Source organism: Macrotis lagotis, chromosome 6 (genome assembly GCF_037893015.1).
Source record: "Macrotis lagotis isolate mMagLag1 chromosome 6, bilby.v1.9.chrom.fasta, whole genome shotgun sequence".
NCBI classification, from domain to species: domain Eukaryota; kingdom Metazoa; phylum Chordata; class Mammalia; order Peramelemorphia; family Peramelidae; genus Macrotis; species Macrotis lagotis.
This window is the reverse complement of record NC_133663.1, coordinates 148,396,913-148,404,020: the sequence shown is the minus strand read 5'-3', so window position 1 is coordinate 148,404,020 and position 7,108 is coordinate 148,396,913. Positions and strand designations below refer to the sequence as shown.

At 33.5% G+C, this 7,108-nt stretch overlaps 1 pseudogene; it reads right to left on the bottom strand.

The window, feature by feature from the left end:
* Positions 1-3,851: 3,851 nt before the first annotated feature.
* On the bottom strand, positions 3,852-4,384 carry LOC141491884 (proteasome assembly chaperone 3 pseudogene; annotated as a pseudogene).
* Between the last annotated feature and the right edge of the window lie 2,724 nt (positions 4,385-7,108).

Genomic DNA, 7,108 nt, shown 5'->3' with positions numbered 1-7,108 from the left:
TATTGGAAAACAATTTATATATGAAGCCACAGTGTAGAATATGAATTGGTCCCCAGAGTAAAATATCCTCCTGGAAGAGATAAAAAAAATATAAAACTTAAGTAGAAGAAAACAAATGAGAGATATGAAGAAAGATTTGACAGTTTGAACAAGGAAACACAAAACTGAATTAAAAAAAAAACTCTTTTAAAATGGAATTGACAAAATAGAAAATGAAAACAACTACTTTAAAAATAGAACTGGAAAAATGAAAAAAAAAAGAGATGCATAAGTTAATTGAAGAAACTAATTCCCTCAAAATTAGAATTGGAGCATGTCTGGGGCAGAGGCAAGATGGTGACATGAAGCTTCCATGCTTCTGGAGCTTTTCCCTAAACAATATTAAATGAAATTTCTACACAGATATTAATGGTACAGATACCAACAAGAAAATAAGATGGAAACAAATTTTCAACCAGAGACATCATGGATGATCTTCAGTGAAGACCTGTTTATTTGGGGGAAAAGGGAAAGCAAAGTCCAGCTAGGCAGGAAATCAGAAAAGTCAGTGGGAGGTTCCTAGCCCCAGTACATCCCAGCTTCCAGCAGTTAGACAGTAGCCCAGGTCCCAATAACTAGATAGCAGACAAGCAGAGAGGGTGCAACCCCCTGACAAAATCTGAAACCTAAGAAAATTAGGGCAACAGACAGCTCTGGGTTGGGAACAAACCAATGTATAGAAAGAGCATGTACATAAGGAAGGGAACAAATCTCTGTACAAGAGATGACTGGACTGCTCTGGCAACATGTCTGCAAGAGAAAATAAGCCAGGGATTAGACTGTAGACCCAGCACAAAACTCTTGGGACTATACTAGCTGTACCCCAGGAGCAGAGTTCAACAATCAAAATGAGCAAAACAAACAAACAACCCCCCCAAAGAATGCTAACTATAGAAAGGTAGTATTCAGATAGAGATGATAAAAATGCCATCACAGAAAAAGAAAGCAATAACAAAATAGCTACATGGGAAGTTTATGACTTGGACTCAAATCCAAAATCTCATAAAAGAGTTTTAAAAAAAAGTTTTTAAATAACAAAGAAGGGAGGAAGAAGAAAAATAGAAAAAAGAAATAAGAGTTATGCAGGAAAATTATGAAAAATTGATCCAAGAAATAAACAACTTTAATAGTAGAAATAATAACTGGGAAAAATATAACATCAAAAAAAGCAACTACAACTGGAAAAGGAATGCTAAATGCCAAATCAACAAAGTGGAAAGGGGATGCAACTCAGCAAAAAGTAATATTAACCAAATAGAAAATGAAAGCAAGTCACTGAAAAGTAAAATTAACCAACTGAAAAAGGAAACACACAAACTAACTGGAGAAAATAGAACCATAAAAAATTAGAATTGTACAAATAGAAACTAATAAACTATAAGATACAAAGATTCCATCAAACAACACCAAATGTCTGAAAAATCAAAGAAAATGTCAAGTACTTTTCAGGAAAAACAAACAACCTGAAAAATAGTGCCAGGAAAGATAATTTACAAATTATAGGACTAACAGAAAGCCTGGATTAAAAAAAAACAGCCCAGAAAATATCTTCCAGGAAATTAACATAGAAAACTCTACTAATATACTAGATCAAGAAGACAAAATAGTCTTTGAAAGACTACATAGAACAGGTCCTGATGGAGATCCAAGAATACAAACTCCAAGGATTATCAAAGCCAAATTCCAGAATTTTTAAATTCTTAAATTTAAATACAAAGAAAGTATAAACAGAATTATACAGGACTTATCAGTTTCAACTGATTGGAGTACTTGTAATATCCTGTTTCAGAGGGCAAGACTTTGAATTACAGCCAAGAATTTGTTACCCTGGAAAATTTAGTATATTCAGTCAAGGGGAAAGAAGGATTTTCAAAGAAATAGAGGACCTTCAAAATTTTCTGATTAAAAATCCAGAACTGAAGAGATAATTTTATCTTCAAATACAAGACTTAAGAGATTCATGAAAAGGGAAAGGGAAAGGGGAAACAAACATGCCTAATCAAGAACATTAGATTGCATACATCCCTACAAGGAAAGATAACACACATCTCTTGAAAATTGTATTTCTCTTAAGATAAAGGGTTAAGATTGTTAAAGAGTTTAAAAATTTCAGGGAACCCAGAGATTCATAATTTTCCCTCATTATCTCTACAAAGCAATCAATGATTAATTCTGGCTTAGATGTTATTACTGTAAAATAGCTTATATAGACAAAGCTAGATCACGTAACTTTTTTCAACATCCTATTCATCAGCATGTTATCTAACTATGGGTTACATAATTTTCAGTTTTCTAATCATCTTTCAAAGTCCCTCACATATACTCAATATTATTAGAAATAATTGCAGTTAAGATATACTTCCCAAACTCTTATACACTCTTCTTCTGATTTTACCATATAACTTCTTTATAATTTGATCATTTAACTCTTAACCTACATGAAACATAAGATTTCCAGGCTGACATCTTTTTTTTTTCTCTAAGAGAAAATTATTTTCAAATTTATTTTCAAGTATTGCTTTGTGACCTTACAAAGGAATTGAGGTCAGATATGTATAACCAGTACTGTTAAGAATTATTGATGCTTTTTATTTATCACACTCATTTATGACTATCTTCCTACTTCCTCAGTCAACCCTGCCCTTGTGGCAAAAATTTCAAGACAAAAATTTCCACTTCAGCTGGCACTAAATGCAACATCCTACACCTCTAGCCCTGTCTCTGTAATGAAAAGGGAGAGGTATATTTTTCCAATTCTCTAAAGTCAAGCTCCTTATTAATATATTTCTATGAATATAGTCTTGTTTTATTTCCTATGAACAGAATATGGTAGTTTGAAGTCAGATTAAGTGAATTTGTTCTGTTCCCAACAAGCCTGGGTTTTGACTGAAAAGCAAGTTGCTGACACTCATCCTATGTCATCTATTTTCTTATTAAAAACCTTTTAATTAGCAAGAAAACCTAACTTATTGGCTTTCAATTTCCTGCTGTTGGGCACAGCCATTCTATGCCATTACTTACTCTACCAATAAAGAAAGGGTCTGATATGTCTAAGGTTCAGTGAGGAAAAGGATTAAAGGAAAATGGAAACCAGAGGTAGCTAATTCAGTGGAATGGGTACTGTCTCTGGATAAGACCTGAGTTCAGTTCCTATCTCCAACATTTACTATTTATGAAACCTTGGGTGGGTCACTTTATCTCAACTGGTTTCAGTTCTCTCATCTGAAAAGTAAGGGAGGTAAGTCCAAATGGCCTCTGAGGTTCCTTTTGGATCTATGATACAGGATCCTGTGTAATGCTTGATGTATATGGAACTGTCATTCTTCATTAGAATATTTAATTTTGGATTATTTTTTCTTTTCAATACTAATTCAGAGGCTCCAAACAGAGGAAGAGAGAAAAAAAAAGTGGAACCTAAAAATTTGTTTAATGTTATGACTAATTTCCAATATTTATTTGAACAATATGTGTCACATATCTATTATTCCTTATCAAAGAAGTTTTTGTACATCTAGAGTTCTCTTAATTACAGTCATAGTTATGGAATGTAAAAGTCAAAAGGGGCTTGTACAATTGAAATTTACTATATCAAAAAAAGTGATAAATTAAGCAAAATGAGCTTAACTGCTACAAGCCTGCAGATTCTTCCTGCAATTGATGCTATACACAGAACACAAGGAATCCCATCCAGCAGGATGAGTCCCTGTTACAAATTTCAAATGAATGCAATTCTGTGGATCTCAATGGAAAACCATTCACAAATTTCCCCACCCTCAATATTAGTATCAAAAGAAAACTAAGTTTTCCTGGAGATGTGATAACAGTTCTTTCTCAGCTGCATGGACTATAAACCTTAAGAAAATGAAAAGTTCCTTAAGAGGAAGCGTTATGATTTCTTGATTCAAGAGCTTTCCCCTGGAATATCCAGATGGCAGGCAGGGCCTTGTTTCACCACACCTGGCAACTACGAATCACTTCTTTCAGGGCTTTCACCCCTTCCACACTTTTGTCCTTCAGGGCCAAAGGCAGGAGAATAGGTTTGTTTCCTGCTTCTTGAGACACAAATGTCACTAGGTTCTTTGCAAAGACATAAATAAGGGGCTCATCTTGCCCGAGGAGCACTCTTGTAGTGATTGCAGGCTTGCAGATATCACTGGCCACTGAACTGGGCTCCAGAGACCAAGTTACCCATTTTTCCATACTGGGTCACCACCACAAGGATGTGACTGCTGAAAGCTGTGCAGACCACCTGGGTTGGGACACCACAGACCACTTCAATCTTCTCTTTTGAGGTCACAACTGGTCTGGCTTCCACGGCAGGGTTATTTAAGTGACAGCTCTCCATAGCGTGCCCATGTGTGGGGCCCAGCCCTGGCTGAGGCTCCGGAGCAGCTGGGGTGCTGGGGGCGAGCTTCCAGACCAATCTCATTCTCTTAAAGCAAAAACAAAACAAGTTCTTAGATCTGAATCCTTTACACACCAATTTCTTTCTTATCTCTGTATTATAAGCTTATTTTCCTCTTATACCAAATACATCCCTAGTTTCAAAAAGGAAATAAGATTCTCTATGAATTTAGTTTTAAATATATATATATATATATACACACACACACACAATGTAAATTATTTACCAAAGCCATTGCTACAAGATATACATACAATTTCTAATAAATATATGCATATATATATTTACAATTTCATAAACATGAGATGGAAAAACAAAGCTTTTCATACACTTTTGGGGACAAAAAAGACATTGAGAGATATAACCTGTTGGCAAGGTATTCTCTAATTTTCTTACAGCAAATCTTTATAAATGTGATGAATAACACTGCAGTTCCTTCATATTTTGTTATGTAACACAATTTTAAATTTTCAAAAAGCATTGTTTGAATCTGTTCTTTTATAAAGTTTACTAATTCTATATAACACATTTTCAATTTAAAGTATATTCCTTTTACTCCCTAAAACTTTGCAATAAAAAATTCTTGAGACCAGATGTTTCTAAAAAATTTTTATGAACAAGATTATTTATAGTTCTCTTAATAATCTTATAAATTCCAAAACCCATATTCAAAAGTTACCTTAAATTATTTTTCTTTTCCAAATATAAATGTTTGCAAATTCTTTGTATCTGTATCAGTATTAGTCTAAATTTCAGTGCTCTAACTTATAAGAACTTTCTATCCTCACTGACAAAATGATGTTCTGGGAATTGAAGATTCCCCACATTTTGAGATATCAAGGTAGTATGTACTAATTCTTTACCTATACTGTTTATCATTCCTCAGTCACCCCAAGTTTTTTGAATACATGAACCATACCCCCTTTATTTAGCAATTATAAAGCCCAATTAAGAGCACATAACTCAGAAGTCTGCGCCAACACAGGTTTTGGCAGAGTCCCAGCCTCTATTGAGGCCATTCTGAAGCTATTTTAGCATTTCCATAAGTTTTTTTTTTCTTCCTATGACTCTGGAGCAGCCAAAAAAACATTATAACCAAAAAAAATCAATATTAATTTTTACAAAGCACTTAATTCAGTTATATGTATTTTCAGATAACTTTGTGCATAGGATTACACATTATAGATTTACCCAATTTGAAGAAACAGTTAACATTTACTTAGCAATTGCTTTCATATCAAAGTTTTTACTTTATGGATTTTATTACTTTTTCAATCAATTCACTGCCAGATATTGCCAAAGTGGCAGTTTAGTGCAATTTTCAGATTATCCCAACCTCATTTAAACACATATCTTGGTATAGAATTATATTTCTCTATACTTTCTCATCTTACTACATTGGTTTGTAGATCACTTTTCAAAGTCCCCAAATCCATCTTTTATTTATATGAAGCCAGACCTCTCATATTTACTTTCTGCTTTCCACAGTAACCAGTAACTTTTTACTTTCTACAGTAACTTTCTACATTAACCAACTTCTATACGTCACAAATGGTTCAAAAAGCACAATGGCATCTATATGCCTTTTCATTTCTCCTTTAGACCCTTTTTTCTTTATCCAAATTTTTTCAGAACCCATTATTCTGACTGAATTACTTATGTATTCCCTTAATACACCATTCCATTATTTTTTCCATGAAGTTGTTTATCAAGATCAGTCAAAAAAAATAATTTTAGGGACAATTTCAATTTCTACTAGGTCCCTTGTAAGTATAATTTGCCAAATCAGTAAGTAAAACTCTGTTAGACAATCAGAACAGAAAACAAACCAATAATAAATAAGAAAAAATAATAGAACCCCTTCTTTCCCAAAATACAACTTGATTTTCAGGAAAATCTCCTGTGGTGCCGAATCATGAGTTTTTGGAAAAAGAAGAAGAACCAATTTTGAAAAGAGAGAAAAAGGACTGGTCAATTAGAACATGAAGACATGACAGCAGGCCTGACCATGTAGAGACAGCTAAGAGCTTTCTTCTGCATGCATTTTAAAACAAACAGACATAAAATACCACAAACAGAATCACAACAATTTGAACCAGAGGGGGCCCTCAAATTCTGGGGAAAACCCCATCTTACTCTCACATTAGAGAAAACACAGAGAACATTCCATTTTTCCATACAAAGGTATTAATATTTAGCATATCTAGATTTTAACTAGTATGACTTTTGAGAAAGCAAACAGTCACTCAAAAATCCCTCAGCCTAATTAGAATATCCCCTGTCCCCCTTCTTCAAATAGAGTAAACCAAATAATTTATTTTTTAAAGGGGACAACCCTGTCTTTGCTGGGGGGTGGAATCCTCACTAGACCCATTATTTTCTACAATAGCGAATATTATCAGATTCTATGTAGGTAAGCTCCTGAAGCAATAAGATTACAGCATCATTCTGGTAAAAGATTAACTTATTTCTTTTATTTCTTTATTTATTTTTGGCATTACTTAGTACCCAAATTATATACTTTAGAATTAACCCGACTCTCTTGTCTTTTTGGAATTTGCTTCCCAAAAACTTTCTCAAATTAAAAATAGTATTTATTTTTATTATTTCTCTCTCTATATATAATATATTTAGTAATGGACAATGTCTTTCCTGATTCACTTA